The sequence below is a fragment of the Nomascus leucogenys genome, chromosome 1a (assembly GCF_006542625.1).
Source record: "Nomascus leucogenys isolate Asia chromosome 1a, Asia_NLE_v1, whole genome shotgun sequence".
Lineage (NCBI taxonomy): Eukaryota > Metazoa > Chordata > Mammalia > Primates > Hylobatidae > Nomascus > Nomascus leucogenys.
In genome coordinates this window covers 66,188,622-66,202,729 of record NC_044381.1, presented here as the reverse complement: position 1 = coordinate 66,202,729, position 14,108 = coordinate 66,188,622, and the positions used below count along the sequence as shown (strand labels likewise).

Genomic DNA, 14,108 nt, shown 5'->3' with positions numbered 1-14,108 from the left:
AAATAGATGATATATATAGAAGACAGATAGATGATTGATAGATGACAGATGAAAAATATATATGATAGATGAATAGATGTATAGGTAACAGATGATAGCTAGATAGATGATTGACTGATAGATACTTGATAGATGATAGATGGAATTTTATTTTATTTTATTTTATTTTAAGACACAGAGTCTCATTCTGTCACCCAGGCTGGAGTGCAGTGGTGTGATCTCGCCTCACTGCAACCTCCGCCTCCCAGGTTCAAATGATTCTCCTGCCTCAGCCTCTTGAGTAGCTGAGATTACAGGTGTATGTCACCACACCCAGCCAATTTTTTATATTTTTGGTAGGTAGAGATGGGGTTTCACCCTGTTGGCCAGGCTGGTCTCGAACTCCCGACCTCAAGTGATCTGCCCGCCTCAGCCTCCCAAAATGCTGGGATTACAGGCATAAGCCACCTTGCCCAGCCATAATGGATGAATTTTAGATAGATGATAGACATAGATAGATAGATAGAAAATAGATAAAATAGATGATAGATAGATGAATGGATAAATAGATGGATAGATAGGTGGATGAGTGGATAGATGACAGATAGATAGATAGACTATAGATAGATAATAGATGATAGATAGATCAATGATAGATGGAATGATAGATAATAGATGATAGATGATAAATAGATGATTGATAGAAAATAGATGATGGATAGATAGATAGATAGATAGACTAGATAGATAGATAGATAGATAGATATATAGATAGATACATAGATAGACCAATAGATAGACAGATAGATAGACAGATATATAGATACATAGACAGATAGACCAATAGATAGATAGATAGATAGATAATAGATAGATAGATGGATAGATAGACACATAGATACATAGATACACAGACAGATACATAGATAGATGATAGATAGATTAGATGTTAGATAGAATAGATAGATGGATTGATAGACACATAGACAGATACATAGATACATAGATAGATACATACATTGATAGATGACAGATGATAGATTAGATAGATAGATAGATAGACAGATAGACAGACAGATAGATAGCTGGGATCTATCTGCTATTTCTCAGGCTCCCTCCTGGAAGTTGGAACTGATCTCACTTGTTCCAAGACCCTCACCTTAAATCACATTGTTGGACCGTGAAGCATCCAAAGCCCCCAGGCCAGCAAAGATACTACCAGGGGCCATTCCAGGACCTGAGGGATCACCACCCTCCAGCCAAGACCCAAGGCAAGACTCCCCTTTGGGTAAGGCTAGGTCTTCAGTGCACAGCATCTAACAAGGGACAGGAGAAAGTTATCTCCTGGAGATGGGCTGGCCTGAGAAGAGCCATGGAGACTCACATTCAGCCCCTGCCCATCCACGCGGGAGGGAACACTGGCATCATGGGGCTCCCCAATGCCTGAGCTCTCCTGAATGAGATCAACAGCACCACCACCTCCTACACCCATGCCTGCATCTCTCATCCTGTTAAGTCATGCCGTGGGGAGCAAGTTCCCTAATTCTGTCTTCCTGTGTGAACACAAAACCAGCAGGCGACGCCCCAGACACAGAGGCGTCGAGGGCGTGGGGCCAACACGCTTGCCCCCCCTAACGGTTTGCTGAATAATCACTAACAATGAACCAGATAGAATCTTAGATAGATTACTAAGAAACAAGACACACATATTTTCTTTCTTTCTTTTTTTTTTTGAGACGGACTCTGGCTCTGTCGCCCAGGCTGGAGTGCAGTGGCGTGATCTCAGCTCACTGCAGGCTCTGCCTCCCGCATTAACGCCATTCTCCTGCCTCAGCCTCCCTAGTAACTGGGACTACAGGTGCCCACCGCCACGCCTGGCTAATTTTTTTTGCATTTTTAGTAGAGACGGGGTTTCACCGTGTTAGCCAGGATGGTCTCGAACTCCTGACCTTATGATCCGCCTGCCTCGGCCTCCCAAAGTGCTGGGATGACAGGAGTGAGCCACTGCGCCCAGCATTTTTTTTTTTTTGAGACGGAGTCTTGCTCTTGTCACCCAGGCTGGAGTGCAGTGGTACGATCTCAGGTCACCACAACCTGCGCTTCCTGGGTTCAAGCGATTCTCCTGCCTCGGCCTCCTGAGTAGCTGGGATGACAGGCATGCACCACCATGCCCCGCTAATTTTGTATTTTTAGTAGAGACGGGGTTTCTCCACGTCAGTCAGGCTGGTCTCGAACTCCCGACCTCAGGTGATCCGCCCGCCTTGGCCTCCCAAAGTCCTGGGGTTGCAGGCATGAGCCACCGTGCCTGGCCAAGGCATGCAAATTTCTGTAACGTGTATGCACAGGAGCCTTCAGAACAAAGACCCACGCTCCCAGGGAGGTACAAGCTTGTACACCATCCTGTGGTTACAGAAAGAATGGGGCTGCCATCCTGGAAAAACAGGCTTTTGGAGTGGAAGAAGAGGAAGAAGAGAAATTCTATTGGGGCTTGGATCTTTTCTCCTGGAGTGGGAAAAGAGGAACTCTATTGAGGGAAAGTAAGTGATTGCTAGGAAGATCCTTTGCCCAGGATGGAGTGCAGTGGCGCCTCTTGGCCCATGGCAGCCTCAACATCCCAGGCTTAAACAATCCTCCGACCTTGGCCTCCTTAGTAGCTTGGATGACAGGCATGCACCACCATGGCTGGCTAATTTTTTTCTTTTTTTTTTTTTGTGAGACATAGTCTCACTTTGTCACCCAGGTTGGAGTGCAGTGGCACGATCTCGGCTCACTGTAACCTCCGCTTCCCGGGTTCAAGCGATTCTCCTGCCTCAGCCTCCCCAGTAGCTGGGACTACAGGCACCTGCCACCACGCCCGGCTAATTTTTTTTTTTCCTTTTTTTGAGACAGAGTTTCACTCTTGTTGCCCTGATTGGAGTGCAATGGCGTGATCTTGGCTCACTGCAAACTCCACCTCCCGGGTTCAAACGATTCTCCTGCCTCAGCCTCCCGAGTAGCTGGGATTACAGGCGCCCGCCACCATGCTGGGCTAACTTTGTATTTTTAGTAGAGACGGGGTTTCTCCACGTTGTTCAGGCTGGTCTAGAACTCCCACCCTCAGGTGATCCGCACACCTCGGCCTCCCAAAGCACTGGGATTACAGGTGTGAGCCACCGTGCCCAGCCTTAATTTTTGTATTTTTAGTAGAGACGGGGTTTCACCATGTTGGCCAGGATGGTCTCAATCTCTTGGCCTTGTGATCTGCTCGCCTTGGCCTCCCAAAGTGCTGGGATTACAGGTGTGAGCCACCACGCCAGGCTGAAGCTGAACTTTTCTCTCCACTGGTCAGTGGGACACAGCAGTAGTTAGCCAAAGTGTGATTGCACCTTCTCCACTTCCCCCCAGGCTGTTGGACTTTGCCCCACTCCCCCAGAGCCACTGATAGCCCCTCCTGAGAGAAAGGATGGAAAAGACTTTGGAGAGGTTTGCAGATGTCTGGGAAGAAAATTGCAGAGCTTTCTTCGCCCCCTGGTGACAGAGATCCTTTAGTTCCTTGTTTTATTTTATTTATTTTTTGAGACTGAGTCTTGGACTGTCACCCAGGCTGGAGTACAGTGGCATGATCTCGGCTCACTGCAACCTCCGCCTCCCGGGTTCAAGTGATTCTCCTGCCTCAGCCTTCCAATAAGCTGGAATTACAGATGCCCACCACCATGCTCAGCTTATTTTTATTTTATTTTATTTTTTTCAGACGGAGTTTCACTCTGTCACCCAGGCTGGAGGGCAGTGACATGATCTTGGCTCACTGCAACCTCTGCCTCCTGGGTTCAAGCAATTCTCCTGCCAAAGTGCTGGGATTACAGGCGTGAGCCACCATGCCCAGTCTTTTTATTTTATTTTATTTTATTTTATTTTATTTATTTGAGATGGAGTCTCTCTCTGTCACCCAGGCTGGAGTGCAGTGGCATGATCTTGGCTCACTGCCACCTCTGCCTCCTGGGTTCAAGCGATTCTCCTGCCTCAGCCTCCCTAGTAGCTGGGATTACAGGTGCCTGCCACTGTGCCCAGCTAATTTTTGTATTTTTAGTAAAGACAGGGTTTCACCATGTTGGCTAGGCTGGTCTTGAACTCCTGGCCTCAGGTGATCCACCCTCCTCGACCACCCAAAGTGCTGGGATTATAGATGTAAGCCACCATGCCTGGCCTCTTTTTTAAATTTTTGAGACAGGATCTTGCTCCTTTGCCCAGGCTGGAGTGCAGAGGCATGATCGTGGCTCACTGTAGCCTCAAACTCCCTGGCTTAGCGATCCTCCTCTCTCAGTCTCCTGAAATAGCTGGGACCACAGCTGAACATCACCACACCTGGCTAATTTTTTAATTAAAAAAATTGTTTTTTTGAGACAGAGTCTCGCTCTGTCACAGAGGTTGGAATGCAGTGGCAACATCTTGGCTCACTGCAACCTCTGCCTCCTACATTCAAGCAGTTCCCTGAGTAACTGGCATTAGAAGCATGCACCACCACGCCCAGCTAATTTTTGTATTTTTAGTAGAGACAGGGTCTCCCTATGTTGCCCAGCCTGGTCTCGAACTTCTGGCCTCAAGCGATCCACCCTCCTCAGCCTCCCAAAGTGATGGGTTTACGGGCATGACCTACCACGCCTAGCCCAAGTTTTTTGTAGAGATGGAATCTCACTATGTTGCCCAGACTGGTGTTGACTCCTAGGCTCCAGTGATCCTCCTGCCTCAGCCTCCCAAAGTTCTGGAATTACAGCCATTCTTTATGCCTTTACCATTTTTTTTTTTTTTTTTTAGACAGTCTCACTCTGTTGCCCAGGCTGGAGTGCAGTGGCACACAATCTTGGCTCATTGCAACCTCCACCTCCCAGGTTCAAGCAATTCTCCTGCCTCAGCCTCCCAAGTAGCTGGGACTACAGGCACGTGCCACCACGCCTGGCTAATTTGTTTGTATTTTTAGTAGAGACGGGGTTTCAGCCTGTTGGTCAGGCTGGTCTCGAACTCCTGACCTCATGATCTGCCTGCCTTGGCCTCCCAAAGTGCTGGGATTACAGGCATGAGCCACTGTGCCAGGCCAGATTTCTTTCTGTCTTGCAATCCTTTATATACATTGCCTGACATGTTCATCTTATTCAGGTTTCATGCCACTTCAGTAATAAAATAATTACCTTTTTGTTTGTTTGTTTGAGATAGAGTTTTTGCTCTTGCTGCCCAGGCTGGAGTGCAATGGCACAATCTTGGCTCATTGCAACCTCCGCTTCCCGGGTTCAAGTGATTCTCCTGCTTCAGCCTCCTGAGTAGCTGGGATTACAGGCATGCACCACCACAGCCAGGTAAGTTTGTATTTTTAGTAGAGACGGGGTTTCAGCATGTTGGTCAGGCTGGTCTCCAACCCTTGACCTCGTGATCCACCCGCCTCAGCTTCCCAAAGTGCTGGGATGACAGGCGTGAGCCACTGGGCCCAGCCAATAATTGCCTTTGCTTTCTAGCTGTGTAGAGCGGTTTTCTGGACTGGGGGAAGGTTTATGTGTTGATGCTATGTGCCCCAAAAAGTTACACACACTGGCCTCTCCTTGAGCTGTTTGGGGTATTAGAGACAAGACAAGGAGATGGAATTTTTTTTTTTTTTTGAGATGGAGTTTTGCTCTTATTGACCAGGCTGGAGTGCAGTGGCGCGATCTCGGTTGACTGCAACCTCCACCTCCCGGGTTCAAGCGATTCTTCTGCCTCAGCCTCCCGAGTAACTGGGATTACAGGCACCTGCCACCATACGCAGCTAATTTTGCATTTTTAATAGAGACAGGGTTTTAGCATGTTGGTCAGGCTGGTCTCGAATTCCTGACCTCGTGTGATCCACCCAACTCAGCCTCCCAAGGTGCTGGGATTACAGGCGTGAGCCACCACACCCCGCCGACTTTCCTCCATTTAAAGCCTTTACCATTGGTAAGCTGACCTCCCAGCTTGATCCTTCCCCCATGAGAGCTGTCTACCTTTGCTGCTTTCTGGTTTGGCCTATGAGTGGATGGGGTGGGGGTGGTGGGTCCCAGACAAGCCTGAGAGAGATCCGAGGTCTAGACTCAGGGTCTGGAAAATACCCAAAGGAGGAGGAAGAGAGGCTGTGACTCTCCCTCGGGGTGGAATGAAAAAGAGGCATAGGTGCTCACGCCTGTCATCCCAGCACTTTGGGAGACCAAGGCGGGCACATCACGAGGTCAGGAGATCGAGACCATTCTGGCTAACACGGTGAAACTCCGTCTCTACTAAAAATGTAAAAAAAAGTAGCTGGGCATGGTGGCGGGTGCCTGTAGTCTCAGCTACTCGGGAGGCTGAGGCAGGAGAATGGTGTGAACCCAGGAGGCAGAGCTTGCAGTGAGCCGAGATCACGCCACTGCCCTCCAGCCTGGGCGACAGAGCGAGACTCTGTCTCAAAAAAAAAAAAAAAAAAAAGAGGCCTAGGTTTGTATGGTGCATGACAGTATGGTACATATAAGCAATTCTTATTCTGCATGGCAGCTATAGCCCATAGATTTCCTGCAAGCATTGGAAGAACAAATACAGAGCCATTACCTCCTAGAGGAAATACAAGGTTAGATCCCAAAAGTTTCTCGTCACAATTGTAATCAACCAATCAACCAATCAATGCATGACCTTGTTTGACATGTCCTTCTGTTTAAAGTCCCCTTAATTGGTCGGCAGCTGTGGCTCATGCCTCTAATCTCAGCACTGTGGGAGGCCAAGGCAGGAGGATCACGAGTTCAGGAGATCGAGACCATCCTGGCTAACACGGTGAAACCCCGTCTCTACTAAAAATATACAAAAATTAGCTGGGCGCGGTGGTGCATGCTTGTAATCCCAGCTACTGGGGAGGCTGAGGTAGGAGAATCACTTGAACCCAAGGAGGCAGAGGTTGCGGTGAGCTGAGATCACGCCATTGCACTCCAGCCTGAGCAACAAGAGTGAAACTCCATCTCAAAAAAAAAAACAAACAAAAAAAGTTACCTTATTTGGTCGGGCATGGTGGCTCACGCCTATAATCCCAGCACTCTGGGAGTCCAAGGTGGGTGGATCACCTGAGGTCAGGAGTTGGAGACCAGCCTGGCCAACATGGTGAAACCCCGTCTCTACTAAAGTACAAAAAATTAGCCAGGCGTGGTGGTGCGTGCCTGTAATCCCAGTTACTGGGGACGCTGAGGCAATTGTAAGGAACACAAAAGAGATAATGAAAATGGTCCCAGCCCTCAAGCAATTTTTAAACTACTGAGGATGACACATGAAACCATTAAATAACTATTTAAGTGCTAACAACTGGTGCAGAGATTGAGTACCATAGAACTTCAGACTAGCGATAAATTAAAAAGCACTTGAATGGTCAGAAAATCGTCATGAAAGAGGATGTCAATTTTGCTGTCATGGATGTAAATTTTAAAACAATATCTAAGCAATGTATTTTATCACTATGAGCGTGATTGTGCTATATCGTGCAGAACATATATAAATGATTAAACCATGTCCTCAAATATTTTATAATTCAGGAGGAGAAGAGACAAGTTCACAGGTAACTCTCATGTAAGGCAGAATATTATATGCTACAAATGAAAAACATTAAAAGTATAACAACGTTCTAAGAAGATGGTTATGACAAATAAATGAGAAGTTGTGGAAAGCGACATGGTATTTAAACATGGCATTTTGGATGGTGTTCAAAAGAAAGGTTAGGAAGCAGAGAAAAGTAGCTACTCCAGCATGAAGCAATAGAAATAAAAGCTCCGGAGACAGGAACAGCACAGGCCTTATTTTGGATACAGTAAACCAGTAGTAAATAAATGTGAAAAATGAAATAAATTATCACACTGAGCATTGGCCTAAAATTCACGTTGAAGCACTATTCTTATTTCTCTGGGTATGAAGAGCCGTTGAAGGTTTAAACAGAGAATAACTTGATCAAAGCTGTGATTCAGAAAGATCAGTGGACCAAAAAAAATTTAATGGTGAAATGAAAATGGTGAATAACAGAAATAGGGAAATAAATTGCTTTGACCTCGTGTATTTTGATGCTGTTAGGTGCTTACAAATTAAGATTTGTTATTTCTTCTTCATCTTGAAACCTTTATCATTACATAGTGTTGTAACCGAGCCAGTTATAGAGAAACGCCACAGTCTGAGACTAATTCAGGAGTCCTTTACTACTGGCAACCGAGAGATGGCTAGCACTCAAAATTCTCTTGGCCCCAAAGAAGGGGCTAGATTTCTTTTCTATACCTTGGTCTAAAAGGGGAGGGGGAGCCTAGCTGAAGCAATTTTTACAGTAGCAGAACAGACAAAAAGTTACAAGAATTAATGGTTACAGAAAAATAAACAGTTTCAGGTGCAGGGGCTCAAACTATCACAGAGATAATGCGTGGGCTTTGGGTACCATCCACCGAGCACGTCCCTAGGAGCTGCTGGTGCAGCTTGTCTCAGTATCTTATCAGTAAGTGCGTTCCTGGATGTGCTTGGAGTCAGCTTGCTCTAGTTAAGTCCTTGAGGAAGGGGAGGCGGGTAAGGGGCTGCAAGTGAAGGAGCCAAAATGGAGTCTGTGTGGCTCTCTCAGCTAAGGGAGGGTCAATCAGGTTGAAACAAGGTAGGGCATCACATTAGTACCTCTCTATATTCTTGATACTTGTTCTTGCTCTGAAGTCTGCTCTGCTGAAATTAATACAGCTACTTGACTTTCCTTCTGATAGATGTTAGCATGATACATTTTGTTGCATCGCTTTACTTCTATCTTATACATCTACATTTATATTTAAAGTGAGTTTCTTGTAAAAAACATATAGTTGGGTTTTATATTTGATCCACTGTGACAATCTTTGTCTTTTCATTGGTGTATTTAAACAATTGACAATTAATGTGATTATTGATATACCACGTTTTTTCTGTTCTTTATCCCTATTTTTTCTTCTATTCTTTTTTCTGCCTTTTGTCATCTTAATTCAGCTTTTTTTGTGATTCCATTTTATCTACTTTTTTTTTAGCATATCAGTGATACTTATTTTACAACTTTTAAAAATGGGTTGCCCTAGAGTTTGCAATATACATTTGCACTTGTTCCAGGTCCACCTTAAAATAACTTGATACTGCTTCCTAGGCAATGCAAGCACCTTATAATAACACATATTCCCAATTTTTCTCTCATCCCTTACATCATTGCTGTCATTCATTCACTTACATATAAAGCATAATCATATATTTTTGCTATGGTCATTTTGAAAGACAACTATCTGTTATATCACTAAAAAAAATAAAATTAAACATTTCAATTTTATCATCACTTATTCCTTCTCTAAAGATCTTTTTCTATGGAGATATGATCATCTGACTTGTATGATTTTCTTTCTTTTTGAATATATTCCTTTAACATTTGTTGCAAGGAAAATCTACTGGCAGCAAATTCCCTCAACTTATCTCATCTGCAAAAGTCTTTATTTCTGTCTCATTTTTGAAGGATGATTTTGCAGAATGCAGAATTCTAGGCTGGTAGGGGTATTTTTTTTCTTCTCAACAATTTAAATTTTCACTCTCTTCTTGCATGCTTTCTGGGGAGAAATAAGATATAATTCTTTTCTTTGTTATTTTATAGGTAAGGTGTTCTTTTATTTCTTCTGGCATATTTTTTCAAAGGGATTATTTTTTACCACCCCTCCCCCCACCAAGGTGCACATGGTAATTTTTTCCGATCTTCACTGTGAAAATATAGTTGGGCTCCTGGAGGTAAAACTCACAAAAGAGTGAACATGCTTCCTAAGACTGAGTTCCCCTGGAGTTTGTATGTCTACAGCTGTCATATTTAAAGTTGAGAAACCAAGTTCATGCTAAGATGAGGAGCAAAGTAAGAAAGTCCACTCTTACCACTCCTATCAACATCATACTGGAAGTCCTAGTTAATGCAATAGAACCAGAAATGGAAGTAAAGGTATACAGATTGAAAAGGAAAAAATAAAACTCTTTTTTTTTTTTTTTTAGTTGGGATGATTGCTTATGTAGAAAATTTCAAAGAATCAACAAAATCTTCTGGATCAAATATGTGATTACAGAAAGTTTGCAGGTTACAAAGTTAGTATACAAAAGCAATTTTTTTTCTTTCCCTTTTTTTTTTTTTTTTTGGGGGACAGAGTCTCACTCTGTCACCAGGCTGGAGTGCAGTGGCGCTATCTTGGCACACTGCAACCTCCGCCTCCCAGGTTCAAGCGATTCTACTGCCTTAGCATCCTGAGTAGCTGGGACTACTACAGGCACATGCCACCATGCCCGGCTAATTTTTGTATTTTTAGTAGAGACAGGGTTTCACCATGTTGGCCAGGATGGTCTTGATCTCCTGACCTCATAATCTAACCGCCTCAGCCTCCCAAAGTGCTGGGATTACAGGCATGAGCCACCGTGCCTGGCCCATTTTCTCTTTTATATACTAGAAGTGAACAATTGGAATTTGAAATTAGAAACACCATGCCATTTATATTGACACCAAAAACATGAAATACTTAGGCACAATCTAACAAAATATGTATAAGATGTACATAAAGGGAAACTAAAAAGTTAATGAATAATTAAAGATGTCAACTTTTTCAAAATTGTCCATAGATTCAATGCATTTCAAATCAAAATTCAAAATTGTTTTGTAGATTTCAGCAAACTGATTCTAAAGTTTATGTGGAAAGGCAAGAGACCCAAAATAGCCAACACAACATTGAAGGAGACCAAAATCAGAGGATTAATACTACCTGACTTCAATACTATATTGTTACAGTAATCAACATATTGTCGTATTGGTAAAGAAACAGAAAAACAGATCGATGGAACAGAATAGAATGTCCAAAAATAGACCTACATGAATATAACCAATTTATATTTGACAAATGAGCAAGAATATTCAGTGGAGAAAGAATGCTCTTTTCAACAAAATGTGCTAGAATAATTGGACATTCATATGCAAAAAAAGAATGTAGACACAGACCTTGCACATTTTACAAACAATAGCATCAAATGCATTGTAGACCTAAATGTAAATGCTAAACTATAAAACTCCCAGATGATAACATAAGAGAAAATATAGGTGGCCTTCGGTTTGGCCAAGACTATTTAGATACAGCACCATTAGCATAATCTATGGAAAAAAGTAGATACATTGGAATTCCTTAAAATTATAACATTTTCCTGTGAAACGTCCTGTTCAGAGAATGAAAATCAAGTCAAACAGTGGACAAAATATTTTCAAAACATATATAGAATAAAGAATTTGTATTCACAATACATAAAGAATTCTAGAAACTCAACTATAAGAAAACAAACATCTCAATATTAAAAACAGATAAAATATCTAAACAGACACCTCATGAAAGAAGATCTGCAAATGGAAAATAAGTAAATGAAAATATGCTCAACAGTATATGTAATTAGGGAATTGTAAACTAAAACAACATTATGATGGTTAATAGTATGTGTCAACTTCATTGGATTGAAGGATGCTTAGATGGATGCTGAAGCATTGTTTCTGGGTGTGTGCAAATGGGTGTTTTCAGAGATTAACATGTGAGTCACAGTACCCGGAAAGGAAACCCCACCTCAATGTGGATAAGCACTATCCAATTGGCTGCCAACAGAGATAGAACAAAGGGAGCAGAAGAAGGGGGGTATTCAGCTTGCTGAGGTCTCTTGCTCTGACCATCCCTCCCCTTGCCAGAAGTTAGCTTTCTCTCTTCATGCCCTTGGTAATCAGACTCCAGGTTCTTTGGCCTCTGAACTCTGGGACTTGCACCAACAGGCTCCTGGGTTCTCTTGGGCCTTTGGCCTCAGACTGAGGGCAGCACTGTCAGCTTCACTATCAGCTTTTCTCGGTCCCCAGCTGGCAGAAGTCCTATCGCGGGAATTCACCTTTGTAATCATGTGATCCAATTCTCCCTAATAAGTCCCTTTTACATATACATATATCCTACTGGCTCTGTCACTCTCAAGAACCTTGATTGATACAAACAATAAGAAACAGCTTTATAACAATTAAAATGGAAAATTCCAAAACACTGATAGCACCTAATGCTGGCAAGGAAGTTGAGTAACAAGAACTCTCATTCTTTGCTGGTGAAAATGCAAAATGGTACACCACTTTAGAAAACAGCTTGAAACTTTCTTACAAAACTAATGTTTATAGCGGCTTTACTCATAATTTCCACAACTTGGAAGTGACCATGACATCCTTGAATAGGTGAATGGATGAACAATGTATGGCACATCCATTCAGTGGGATATTATTCAGTGATAAAAACAAAGACATAGATGAACTAATTTCACTAGGTGGAAAAAGCCAATCTGAAAAGGCTGTGTACTGTGTGATTCCAACTATTTGACATTCTGTAAAAGGCTGAGCTATGGAGACAGTAAAAAGGTCAGTAACTTTCAGAGATTTAAGGGCTCTAAGGGAGGGAGGAGTAGATGGAGCACAAGAAATTACTAGGGCAGTGAAATTATCTCTCTGTTGATATTAACATATCAATATTAAAATATATACACGTACTATGTACCCACAAAAATTAGGAATACAAAATTTAAAACAAACAAAAATGTATATTTATTTTCATGTTTCGTTTTCAGAAATTTTAATGATGATGTGTTTAGGTGTGGTTTTCCTTATGTTTATCATTCTTGTGGTTTGTAGCATTTCCTGAATCTGTCACTGGTATTTTCCAGCTTCAAGAGTTTCTTAGTCATTAGTTTTTCAAATGTTGTTGTTGTGCCATCTTTCTCTTCTATTCTTCTGTAACTCGAATTATACATTTTTATACTTTTCACCATGTCCCAAATGTCTCCTACACTTATTTCTCTGTTATCTGTTCTGTTTTTCTCTCAATAGCTGCATATGGATATTTTTCATCATAAATTATGATTGATGATTAAAATGAGAGCAAGAAATACCCAATTGAGTAGTAAACTGAAGAGCGCTAATCTTCTTCCGATGACTCTACGATTTCTTCGTACCTGTAAAGTATTGCACGTTGAATAGGAGTCTGTTCAGAGTCATAAGTCCATCCTTTCCTGGCAAACAGCCTTTCAAGGATTCCAGGCATTTCATAGCCCTTGCTGAGAATGAAATCCTTAAAGGCAATTGGTCCATAAAGATCTTCAAGAACGTCAGGTTCATCAGGCTTTTTAAGTAAGAGTTTGGGGTCAGTCAAAGTTTCATCACTTCTACACGTTTTCCACAACTTAGGCTTGAGGTACCATGCTCCATATTTCATCTTCACACGCTGTGCGGTATAAGAATTTGATGGTGTGTGGAATTTCCTGCCCCGGTATTTTTCCTGTGAGAAGAATTTGTCCTCATCCTTTTCATCTAGCTCCATGGTGTATGTACTGCAGCTCTGAGGAACACTCCTTTACTTTCTTAAACTTTTGGTCCTCATGGATTGCTCTGTACTTGGTGGTGAAGTCAAACAGATTCCAGATTGTTTCTTCAACTCCCACGTCTGCGGCCCACTTGAAGAATTCATGGAGTTTTTCCGACGTGTATCTATATTGAAGAGGGTCTTTTGGGCTTGCTGTGTCTCCTGAAGCAGTTCTTTTATGTAGGATGCTCCAATATTGGGAGGCTCTGAGAATTGATGGGCTCTGGAGCATTGGGGGGCTCCGGACGGAGACTGGACACCAGAGTCTCAGGAGGCTGCAGGCAGGATTCTCCACAAGGGCATTGATCAGGCTTGGTGGGTTCCTCAGTTTTCTTCACCTGGGCCTCACAACGATCCCACATGACTTTCAGCGTCCTCCCAGGATCCAGCAATTTCAGCATGTGTAGTAGGAGATTGGACGCCCGACTAGGGACGGGAGATTGCAGGTGGAGATGGGACACACCAGTCTCAGGAGGCTGCGGGCGGAGAGTGGACACCCGAGGAGACTTGACAGGCTGTGGGTGGAGACTGGACCACCAAGGAGTGCTGGGAGGCTGTGGGAGCAGATGGCTCCCTCCAGTCTCGGAAGGCTCCGGGCGGACACTGGACACCAGAACGGTGGGAGGCTCCAGGCAGAGACTGGACACCGGAATTGTGGGAGGCTCCAGGTGGAGACTGGACATCGGAAATGTGGGAGGATCCAGGTGGAGACTGGACACCAGA

At 43.3% G+C, this 14,108-nt stretch overlaps 1 pseudogene; it reads right to left on the bottom strand.

The window, feature by feature from the left end:
- Positions 1-12,941: 12,941 nt before the first annotated feature.
- Positions 12,942-14,108, bottom strand: LOC115834684 (annotated as a pseudogene).